Genomic DNA, 13,328 nt, shown 5'->3' with positions numbered 1-13,328 from the left:
CACTGTAAAGCTTGTTCGTTTTGTTTACTCATATACTTTTGGTCACTTCAACTTACCCTGTCTGTACAGCCGCAGTTTTTGATGGAATCGTTGATTGCACTCCCACGTCAGCCCTCTCAACAGATAAAGGATTCGGAGTAATGGAATGTTTTGATGGAATCGTTGATTGCACTTCCACGTCAGCCCTCTCTATAGATAAAGGATCCGGAGCAATGGAATGAGCAGATGAAACATTTTCATCGTTGTTGGATGGACTCGTATCGTCTAAAAACGTAGTCGTGCTGATCGAAGAAAAATAACAATTGAATCAACTCTACATGTAATTCAGTTTAAACTAACCTTTCAAAAGCTACTGGTAAGTTTAACGATGGAGAAGCGCCTGGTTTCAGCCGTTTTTTTGACCACTCAGTATTTAAAAGAATATCTTTTAATCTGTAGTCCTCGTCACAAAAATGTTCGGAACATATTTTGAAATGCTGCGACTCTAGAGGGCTCCTGCCACACGCTCTCAGCCACGCTGATTTTCGATGCTCATCATTGGGAAACCAGAAGAACTTTACTTTCAGCTTATTCCCTTCGTAATTGCTGCAACTAACCACCGCACATTTCACCATTTTACACCAATTGCACTTGAACGAGTTACGCTTCGGGAAAACTCTCACTACGTGTGCGCCTGCGCAAAAACCAACGATAGGAATGACGTCACTTGTTTATATTCAAATTTGATGTTTGCAGAGAGCCTGCCTTGTTAAGTTTTTATGCCGTGAACATGCCATGCTTTCTCCATTTGCGTGCTACCACTCACACACACATTTGAACCACCTTCGGATTCAGTTCGACTCTCGTTTTTTTTTTTTTTTTTTTTCATTCACACGGTGGGGAAGCAAACGTTCCTACCAAACAATCACTAGGAAGCCACTTGAAAATCATACTTTTTACTTCAAATGTATTAGAATATTGAGTCGAATAATAGACAGTTCACTTGGGAGAACTTATTAAAGATTCACACTTCACTCTTCGATTCCACGACCCTGTATCACATCCACAAAACAGAAGGAAAACTTGTCCGTGATTTATGACCATAAACTTCATAAAAATATGATACTGTAAATATAGTTAGCAACTTGAACTCAAAGATAACATAATTTGCTATTGCTTTATTATTTGACTGACAAATTTGAGTTCTCAATTTTGTTATGTTGGCTGTTAATTCAGCTAAGATCAGTTAATCAGCTAAATTCAGCTAAATCAGTTATCAAATTATGATAACCAGGTAACAAGATTAATTATCATTTTGCTATTCAACTTTGCTCGGGTAGTTAGCTTTTTGATGGTGACCACAAAATTAAAAACGAATGGTGCACTAATGGTGATTTTTTTTTCTGATAAAATTCAAGATGACCAAGTTTAAAATGACCAAAATTATTGCATATGAAGGATACATACTTTCTCAGTTTGATTTGTGTTTTAAGATGTATGGAAAGAAAGATACGTGAAGAAATACCTGAAATGTATAAAAAATAAGCTTCTCTTCAAACTGCTAGCTAGCGTAAGAGGGATCCACTAATATGCTTGCTTCCTCCTGACGAGATTTCCGAACAAACAATTTCGCAAGAGATGTCATTGATTGAAATAAATACGCCTCAAAATGTGGCTTATGTGGAATTGCCGAACAGATTTGCCTGTAGTTCTTATGGGAAAGGCTGCTGAAGAAAACGAGGATGCCAACAATAGTCACAATTACATGAGATATTTGAAGTATTGTAAAAACGTTTCTAAAAAGTTTTCAACAAGCCTGCCTGTGTTATCCAAGACAGGATTGAGCAGCACTTAAACGTAACAAACATTTAGTTTGTCTGCGTATGTCCGAGAAAATTACAAATGAATCACGGCATTGGCTTAGAATGCTGAAAATGCGTAAATTCCCTTATAAAAATAGAATCGAAAAATTAAGTTCACGAACAAATGCTCAAGGTTTCTTAAAGCCGGACATCTAGAAAGTTTGAACCTTATTTTTCGATTAAACAAGAGGTTCGAACTTCAGCCAAATACCGTTTTGACTCATATTCCGAACACTTAAGGCCAGCTGTGACTTCAAATGCATCTGAGGGGCACAAATTAGTCGATATTTGTGAAAATTTTAATTTCGCAGCAAAGCCTAATTGTTAGCTTTTGAGTGTGCCGTTAATAATGTTTATTTTAACTTATTTAGTATTGTTTTAACGCAGAAGTATGGAACAACATGCTGAACACTGTGTTCATTCTGTCTCATATTTCGAACACCTTGATTCAAATTCCGAACACCTTGATTCAAATTCCGAACATCACGAATAAATTGTATTCAAATGAATAATTTCGCAAATAAATTTATCTGAGCTAGTTCTACTGACCTCGAACTACTGATCCATCACTACTTCTGAGGTCTTAAATAGATTGGAGTATGTTTAAATTGAATTGCAATTGACTGCCATTTCGTGGTAATTTGGTGACATATTCCAGCGAAACATTTCAACAAAATCACCATACAAAAACCAAGTGTTCGGAATATGAGTCTGTTCGGAATTTGAGACAAAACGGTATATCGCTTAATTTTAAAATGAAATGTCGCTCTTGAAGTGATATCAAAGTACAAAAAATTTGACAATTGCCCTGGATTTCAAAATATTACGCTATTGTTCATAATAGTAGTTTGGCGTTGGATCTATTAGTGGATTTTAGACTTGTTAATTATTCATTACAGCGGGTTTTCAAACTCATTTCAGCAAATACCGTACTTGATAATGAATTTTCGTCACTATCACATGAAAACTATTGGCCCAAAATGAACAAGAATACGAACTGATTGTCTTTAGACCATATTAGGTACATTATTTTTTTTTGCTTAGAAATTTCATGTATCTCATCATACATGCCCTACTGGGGGACGAGATACAGCCGATCTACATATAATAAAGTCAAATTACTCCAGAACATTGACACTGCTTTGAATTTTCAGCTTATGTCCTCAGATCTGACCTAAATGAGACATGATCAAACTTCATGACTTTAATGAAGCTTAACAATTTTGATTGATGCCATGAAGGGCGTTAATATGCAGCTGATCTATGTAGAGTAAGGTCACATAAATCCAGTGCCTTGATACAGCTTGAAAGTTTCAAATGATACAGAGTGTTAAGATGCAAATGATCTACATAAGACAATGTCAGATTACTCTAATGTGTTTTAGAAGCATGTATTTTACAATTGATATCCTTCAGAGCGTTAAAATGCACCTAATCTTCTTGAACTAAGGTCAAATTACTCCAGGGCGTCGATACAGCTTGGAATTTTTAATTGATTTAGGGCGTCAAGGTGCACTTTATCTACATAGGATAAGGTCAAATTTGTCGTATGTACCGATTAGAATTTGCAATTGATCTTAATCAGGGCGTTAAAATGCAGTTGATTCACATAACACAAGATAAAAAAAAATCAGTGTGTTGAAGCAGCATAAAAAATTTCGATTGATTTTCCAAAGGGGTTTTTAGATCCTTCAGACCTTGCAAAGATATAGGTGAGATAAAGTCAAATTACTCAAGGGCGTTGATATAGCTTATCAATTTTAATTGATGTTGGACCAATTTTAATTTGATACAGGACGTTCAAATACACCTGATTTATTTGGAATACTGTCAAATTTCTCCTGGGTGTTGATACATCCTGTAATTTACAATTGAAGTTCAACAGGGCGTTAAGATGCACCTAATCGACAAAGGATAAGGACAAATTACTCCAGGGCGTTGATACAGCAATGAATTTATTAAATGATGCATTAAGATACAGCTCATCTATTTGAGGCAAAATCAAATTACTCCAGAACGTTGATACAGCTTGACAATCTCGATTGATGTTGTACAGGGCTATGAGGTGCGCATGATCTACATAGGATAAAGTCAAATAACCGTAGGGGTTAGATACAGCAAGAAAAATTCGATTGATTTGCTATAGGGCGTAAAGATGCTTCAGATCTCGCCATGATCTTTGTGGACTCTTACTTCAGGGCGTTGATACAGCTTGGAATTATCAAATTAAGCCCTAAAGGGCGGTCACATGCACCTGATCTACATGGAAAAATGTCAAATTAATCCAGAACGTTGATCCAGATTAGAGTTTACAATAAATGTCCTACAGGGCGTTAAGTTGTATCTGATATACATGAAATAAGCTCAAATTACTTCAACGCCCTGGAGCACGTAGGTTTGGATTTATTTTCTACAGAGCGTTCAGATGCTATAGATCTCGCAAGGAGCTGTGTAGAATAGAGCCAGGGCGTTGATAAAGATAGGAATTTATAATTGATGTCCTACAGAGCGTCAAGATACACCAGATTTACATTATTCCAGATTACTCCTTGACGTTAATACAGCATGAAAATTTCGATTGATTTTCTACAGGGCGTTGAGATGTTCCAGATCTCGCCAAGATCTATGTGGAATAACGTCAAGCTACTCAAGGGCGTCGACACAGATGGATCGATATATTTCATACAGGGAGTTAAGATGCATCTGATCTACGTGAAACAATATCAAATTACTGCACGGCGTTGATAAAACTTGGAATTTTCAATTGTTGTCCTACAGAGCGTTGAGATGAACCTGATCTACATATGGCAAAGTCAAAATACTCCAGGGCGTTTATACAGCTCGGAAATTTAGATCGATTTTCTACAAGGCGTAAAGATGCTCCAGATCTCGAAAATTAGTCTAGGGCGTTGAAACAATTTGAAAATTTTGATTGATGTCCTACAGAGCGTCAAGATGCACCTAATATGCATAATAATGTCAAATAACTACAGGGCGTTGATACAGAGACATTTCAATTGATTTCCCAGACAACCAAAATGTACGTATAACGAAATCACCTGGAGGCTTTATATGTGCAAAATTTCACTTATAAGATATTGCGAAAAGGCCTTCTACGTACAAAAGTGGAGGCGATATACGTGCATATATTATGTGATGAATACAGGGCATAAAGATGCTCCCGATTTCGAAATGATCTGTGTATAATAACGTCAAACTATTCCAGGGCGTTGATGCAGCTTGATCGATTGTTGTCATACAGGGCGTTGAGTTGCACTTGATCTACATAGAACAAAGTTAAAATACTCCAGGGCGTTGATACAACTAGGAATTGATGTTTTCAGGCCGTTAAGATGCACCTGATCTACATAGTTCAAACTATTCCAGGGCGTTAATATAGCTTGTAATTATTTAATGATATCCTACAGGGCGTTAAATGCCACTGATCTAATTGAGACAAGGTCAAATTACTCCAGGGCGTTGATACAACTTGACAATTTCGATTAATGTTACACAGGGCGTTTAGTTGCACCTGATCTACATGCAACAAAGTTAAATTAATTCAGGTCGATGATACAGCCTGAATTTTCAACTGATGTCCCAAAGGGCGTTAATAAAAAAGTCTGAGAAAAACTTCTTAGTCGTCGACTAAGCGCGACTAAGCAGGACGACAGGGCTGGGAATGTAATCGGTGTGTAGTTGACCTGCCATTCAGATAAATAAAGCAACATACACGATAATATTTACAAAAAATTACAAATTTTAATGGTATTCAAAAATGTTGCCAAAAACGGATCCATTTTGTTGCCAAAATCGGAGGGTGCCAAAAACGGAATCCCACTTTACAATAAATGACAATTAAAAAAAAACTATTGTCTTGGAATTGAAAATTTTGATCAAATTTGACATTAAGAATATAAGGGTTAATCATAATCATTAATCATAATCACTTATCGTACTGAGTTTAATCATTAATCATAATCATTAATCATACTCTAGCTTAAAAATCAATCACAATCTTTAATCATGACTTAAAACATTTTAATCAATAATCATAATCATTAATCATGATAAAATTGAATTTAATCATTAGTCACTTAATTAATCATTACGACCCGTTAATCATTAACGCTCTGCACTAAGCTTTGTCCCAGTGAGGACGTAATGCCAAGAAGAAGAAGCAAACTACCGCACGATCCATCCTCGGTCACTAATGCCATGAAAGCAGCAACACGCGCTTCTTAGTTATCATCATAGTTAGGTCTACCTTCTAAACTGGGTCCTCCTCTCCGACCTTCTTCTACATCCGGCCACAGGACCAGAATAGATTCAACTGTTTGCTTTGTTTGTTAGATAATCCACCACTTGAATCAATCGTTGCGTTTCGGTGTCTCATTAAACGATATTCTGGGGTCTGGAAGGAGCTTTTGTTATTGTGCTCGCTCAAAATTAAACGAGCAACGATTGTGTCTATGGCGACGACGGCGACGACGGACTCCCACCCATGAAAATTCCCCAAAAATGATAGCTCCATCCATCATCCAGCAGCTAGTATCAAGTTCAAATTCGAACGAGAGTTTTGTGCGCCAAACATTTCAAGTTCAAGAAGAGGCACTCACTTTTTGGCGCCAACCTGCGTGCTCTCCCGTGCTCAATTCGTGAGTGATAAATGGGAGAGGAACATTTGCGCTCTCCTCCAGTCAGGTGCCCCATCGAAAGAATGGCAAACTACAGTCTTGCTCCGCATTTTATTCAACGACAACATTGTAGGACTGTCACGGCAGAAGCATACTTGCAGGCGGGATGGATGGTGATACACTTATCGCTCTCTTGATTAGCATGAAGGAGACCTAAGCGAAGTCGTGGAGCAATAAATCTAATGGAAGAATTTTCTCGATTACTTTTCGATTTGACGTAAATAACTGCAAGATTGCACCTTATTTCTTAATCTGTTTTCAAATAAATCTATATTTTGACATTTTTTTCACGTTTGTCCTCAAAACTTAACACGCATCTAAAAATTCGGATTTTCTATCATTTTCCCTTGATGAACTTGATGACAACATTATGCACCGTAGTGTTCAATGACTTACGACGTTTTTGTACCACCGTACGTAAGATTGGCTCGAGTAGTGTTTTATTTTGATTCAATGTTAAGCCACTTCTTCTCTCCATGTTACAGAGCGGTAAAAGTAGTGGTTAGATTGCGATAGTTTAGAATCCTACTTATGTCGTTTTGTAACTCCAAAAATTGAATATGATAAAAGCGAAAATCGAGTTTGTTCAGAGAAGAACGTTTAGAATTTCGTCTGCGACACACGTAGGATTAATAAACTAGGTTTGTTCACTCTTTTTACTTATGGCTGTTTGAATCTTCCTCTAAAAAGGCATTTTCGCAGTTGAATTTGGATCCTGTCACTCACATTACGAGATTGGCGAACCAGAAATTTATGAATGAAATCTACCATGAGAGAACCCATCTTAAGAAGCAACGTCGTAGTATTTTGTTTTGGGAAAGGTTCTCGTTCTCTGGACTTGACCTGCCACCCTACGTGGAAATGACGAATGTCATGATGACATGTAATGTATTTGCCTTCCCGAGGAGGAAAGAATAACTGCGCAATAACTTATGCCATATTTTGGTATCATACCATAATTAGGTATTGTTCAGTTGTCAATACCTAATTTTGGTATTATAATGGTATTTAAAAATAATGTTTAAAACAATTAAAAATACTTCATTTTGGTATTCGATAGCTATTGAGGACTGCTGGAGGTATTGAACTACTATTGAAAAGTTTCACTTTTATATGAAAATCCATCAAGTATTATTGAGGTATTACAATACCTGATCTAGTTATCAGCTTGGTACTTGTAGAATATGCAGAAGGTATTATTTGAGGTATTTTACCTCTTATGCAGGGCTCATTCATACCTCATTCAGGTTGTAAGTATTGGAAATTATCTGGTATGGAATACCTCAATTTGGTATTCAGTAGTTATTTTCTTCTGCTCGGGTTTCAACGAAACTGTTAACCCTTGTTACCTGTATAAGTTCAATGTGTCGGTTTGTGATTACGAAGGTGTGCTGGAGTCAACTTGCTGGAAGTTGAAATCAATATGTATTGATCATGATTGATTCATTTGCTTTGATCGTGCTTCGAAATCAAATGTGAACGGATTCTGCAATGCCTGGACAACACATAAGCCACCAAATTAAATACAATCAACTCTGTCGTACTCCATAATTCGTATCTAGATATAATGTTCATGGTTACCTTTATGGTCCTTTAGATCGTATCTGCACTGATTTTGTGTTATATAACTTGATACTTCCCTAACTCAATAGTCCCTTCAATATTGAGTTATGGAGAGTTAACTGTAAGATATTTACTATAGTTTTAGTTGACTTGCTCTCAATAAACGTTCAGTAGAATTTTAAAAAATTCTCTTAAGATCGTCGGTTAAGAATCAATAAAAATAAATTGATAAACTTCTGGGCTTGCTTGTTTTTTCTTTTGTTTTGCTGAAATTCAAAGCATCAAATAACGTGCTCTATATCAAATAAAAATGAGTTACGATTAATTAACAATTTCATCTCATAATATCCCTCTTCCAAATGGTTGCACCCGAAAAGTAACATTACCTTTTGGCCAGCAATCACTTGTGCATTTTCAATGTAGCATGAACGATTTCCCGGATTTTCATCAAATTAATTTTACTCTACTTCCCTCCGAGCAATTCCGGCAGTTTATCAAAAGATCCAAAAAAAAAAACAATAATGGCTTTTCCGCCATTTCCCGTACATTTCAACTCACCTTTCAATTCCCATTGGCTTTGTCTTTTGTTGTGCTCGCTTATGCTTGCTTATTTATCGGCTTCCGTGGCGGTGAAAAGGTACGAACAAATATGCTCACAAAGGATTTGTCCGCTGACTTTTCCGCTAAGTTGAGTTCGATCCCTGTGCCACGCCATGGTACATTGTTTCGTGTGTGTGCTTTTGACATACATATTTGATATTTCAATTGTGGCAGTCAGTCACAAGCGAAAGGACCATATCGTGAAAGGATCAAACAAAAAGCTTTCATTTGATGGGGGTTGCTAAGGAGCTTTAGTTTTGGAACGAACGTATTGTTCGATTTCTTGGACCAGGAATTACTGATGGCCAGTCAAAACAAGATAGAAAACAGGGAAGACATTAATTCATTACGCGTTTTATTTGATTCTGAAATATCATGGTTGCTGATAATTATAATCAAAAAAAATGATTATGATATTGAAGTTAGTAACTGAGTTGAATTAGCCACTACACAAAATTATATGATTGCTTTTGTTCAGAAAAAATTGATCTGCCTTTCTTGAAGTATTACCAAAAACAAATATGAAAGATGGAAAGAAAAAGCAAAACAGACAGATACCAGTACAGAAAAAAGAAATAAATAAAGGAAGGAAGACAGGAAGAAAAACGAACAGGAAAGCAGCATAAGAAAATTAATGCAGAAGAACGTAGATAAAAAATATCAAGAGAAAAAAGGGCATATATGAAGACAAAACAGACAAAAAGATTGGTGAGAAAATAATACAATTACGAATAGGGTAGATTGAAAAGTATACAGAAAATCCGATAGAAATAAATTCGGATTGGAAGACAGAAAAACCCTAGGACTTTTTTGAAATGTATTCAGCTATGAAAATATGGTTCACATTCGGACAAATTTGGCCCTGGTTATTACTAGGGACGATGGAAATTCGCGGCAAAATTCTGGAAATTTCGCGGATGACCAAGGTGAAAAACTCAAAATTTCGCGGCTTATTTTACGCACTATCAAAATTACCGTAAAACGGGGTAACTTCGATAGTTTTTTCGAAGAAAACTTGAATGTTTATGCATGCTGTATCAAAGAATTATAATTTATACAGTTATGATCCGATTTTGTCAGCCCCCGATTTTGTCTACCCCCGATTTTATCTACCCCCGATATTAGCACCTTTTTTGACCCGATTTTGTCTACCCCCGATTTTAGCATCCTTTTTACCCGATTTTGTCATCCTTAAAATAGATATTTATTTTAATCAGAGTAAGCTCGTCTATACTGGCAATATTGGGTGCATAAAATCAATTATGACCTTGGCCACGTCCATACAATAATCTTAGGACCAAAATTTTGAAATCTGAAATCTTCAATAATTATTCATGAAACTGATCAATGTTGCCTTGCATCACGGTACAAAGAAAATTGAAGTTAAAAACACAATGTTTATATTAAAACCAAGTCCTTAAGTTAAAATAAATTTGAAATCAATCGAAATTATATTTCCCGATTTTAGCTCCTTTCCGAATTTGTCAACCCTAAAATCAGCAAGGGGCTGACAAAATTGGGACATTACTGTATTTTTAAAACAAGTACTGGTATCCTATCTAAATGTCTTCAGCTATGAAATTTTGCTCTGGTAACTACCATAACGTAAAGTTATGTCAAAAAGAATAATTTTAGCAAAAATAAACTCAGATCATAATCAATCTTAATAAAGCTAAAATTGTTAGCGGAAAAAAACTAACCAAAAAATGAGGAGGAATGAATTATGAATAATGTATAATTTATAATCGTAATGCTTGCGGGAAGGAAAATAAGAAAACAGAAAACAGAAAACAGAAAACAGAAAACAGAAAACAGAAAACAGAAAACAGAAAACAGAAAACAGAAAACAGAAAACAGAAAACAGAAAACAGAAAACAGAAAACAGAAAACAGAAACAGAAAACAGAAAACAGAAACAGAAAACAGAAAACAGAAACAGAAAACAGAAAACAGAAAACAGAAAACAGAAAACAGAAAACAGAAAACAGAAAACAGAAAACAGAAAACAGAAAACAGAAAACAAAACAGAAAACAGAAAACAGAAAACAGAAAACAGAAAACAGAAAACAGAAAACAGAAAACAGAAAACAGAAAACAGAAAACAGAAAACAGAAAACAGAAAACAGAAAACAGAAAACAGAAAACAGAAAACAGAAACAGAAAACAGAAAACAGAAAACAGAAAACAGAAAACAGAAAACAGAAAACAGAAAACAGAAAACAGAAAACAGAAAACAGAAAACAGAAAACAGAAAACAGAAAACAGAAAACAGAAAACAGAAAACAGAAAACAGAAAACAGAAAACAGAAAACAGAAAACAGAAAACAGAAAACAGAAAACAGAAAACAGAAAACAGAAAACAGAAAACAGAAAACAGAAAACAGAAAACAGAAAACAGAAAACAGAAAACAGAAAACAGAAAACAGAAAACAGAAAACAGAAAACAGAAAACAGAAAACAGAAAACAGAAAACAGAAAACAGAAAACAGAAAACAGAAAACAGAAAACAGAAAACAGAAAACAGAAAACAGAAAACAGAAAACAGAAAACAGAAAACAGAAAACAGAAAACAGAAACAGAAAACAGAATCCAAAATCCAAAATCCAAAATCCAAAATCCAAAATCCAAAATCCAAAATCCAAAATCCAAAATCCAAAATCCAAAATCCAAAATCCAAAATCCAAAATCCAAAATCCAAAATCCAAAATCCAAAATCCAAAATCCAAAATCCAAAATCCAAAATCCAAAATCCAAAATCCAAAATCCAAAATCCAAAATCCAAAATCCAAAATCCAAAATCCAAAATCCAAAATCCAAAATCCAAAATCCAAAATCCAAAATCCAAAATCCAAAATCCAAAATCCAAAATCCAAAATCCAAAATCCAAAATCCAAAATCCAAAATCCAAAATCCAAAATCCAAAATCCAAAATCCAAAATCCAAAATCCAAAATCCAAAATCCAAAATCCAAAATCCAAAATCCAAAATCCAAAATCCAAAATCCAAAATCCAAAATCCAAAATCCAAAATCCAAAATCCAAAATCCAAAATCCAAAATCCAAAATCCAAAATCCAAAATCCAAAATCCAAAATCCAAAATCCAAAATCCAATCCAAAATCCAAAATCCAAAATCCAAAATCCAAAATCCAAAATCCAAAATCCAAAATCCAAAATCCAAAATCCAAAATCCAAAATCCAAAATCCAAAATCCAAAATCCAAAATCCAAAATCCAAAATCCAAAATCCAAAATCCAAAATCCAAATCCAAAATCCAAAATCCAAAATCCAAAATCCAAAATCCAAAATCCAAAATCCAAAATCCAAAATCCAAAATCCAAAATCCAAAATCCAAAATCCAAAATCCAAAATCCAAAATCCAAAATCCAAAATCCAAAATCCAAAATCCAAAATCCAAAATCCAAAATCCAAAATCCAAAATCCAAAATCCAAAATCCAAAATCTAAAATCCAAAATCCAAGGAAGAACAAGCTGGGCAGAAAAGTAATCAAAAATAAATACAGGAAGGCGTGCAAAAAAGTTCATGGAAAGGTAGACAAAGAAGAAGATAAAAATAGAGCCAATTAAAAAACAGAACTTATATCAGTAAAATTAAACTTAAACATAAAACAAAAAAATGAAAGGAAATTAAAAAAGGAAACAGATGGCAGAAAAAAGACAGACAAAATTGAAAAAGGAAAAAAGATACTCAAAAAAATAAATAGAGGAAGCTAGCAAAATAACATCTGATGGCAGAAATGATGTTCAGAAAAAAGTCAGGTTGCAAGAAAAAATCAAGGACTGAAAGAAAGACAGAATAAAATTCTCTTGTTTCGTCAGAAAGTCAGGAGAAACCTTGTCATTTGATTTGATATTCAGAAACTCAATTTACACTTGAAAGCAAATGTCATCCTACAGTTTTTTTTTTGTAACAGCGGAAAAAGTCCTGATTTAACTTGTTTGACCGGCAAAATAACAAAAAAATTGTAAGAAACTGAAGGAAAACAAAATGATTGATACGGAAGCCGACAAAACAGTATAAAAAAAATTGACGGAAAATTGAAACAAAAAAGATAACAGCAAGGTTAACTAGTATTTCAATCGACAGAATAGTAAAACAAGGAATATGAAACAATCATCTAGATAAGAAGGAAAGAAAAAGAAAATAGAAAGGCACAAAAGAAGATAGAAAGATAGAAAGATAGAAAGATAGAAAGATAGAAAGATAGAAAGATAGAAAGATAGAAAGATAGAAAGATAGAAAGATAGAAAGATAGAAAGATAGAAAGATAGAAAGATAGAAAGATAGAAAGATAGAAAGATAGAAAGATAGAAAGATAGAAAGATAGAATCAGAGATTCAGAGTTCTGCTTCTGTTTCTGTTTCTGTTTCTGTTTCTGTTTCTGTTTCTGTTTCTGTTTCTGTTTCTGTTTCTGTTTCTGTTTCTGTTTCTGTTTCTGTTTCTGTTTCTGTTTCTGTTTCTGTTTCTGTTTCTGTTTCTGTTTCTGTTTCTGTTTCTGTTTCTGTTTCTGTTTCTGTTTCTGTTTCTGTTTCTGTTTCTGTTTCTGTTTCTGTTTCTGTTTCTGTTTCTGTTTCTGTTTCTGTTTCTGTTTCTGTTTCTGTTTCTGTT

This window comes from Aedes aegypti, chromosome 3 (assembly GCF_002204515.2).
Source record: "Aedes aegypti strain LVP_AGWG chromosome 3, AaegL5.0 Primary Assembly, whole genome shotgun sequence".
Classification (NCBI taxonomy): Eukaryota; Metazoa; Arthropoda; class Insecta; order Diptera; family Culicidae; genus Aedes; species Aedes aegypti.
Note: the sequence above shows the minus strand (reverse complement) of the source record.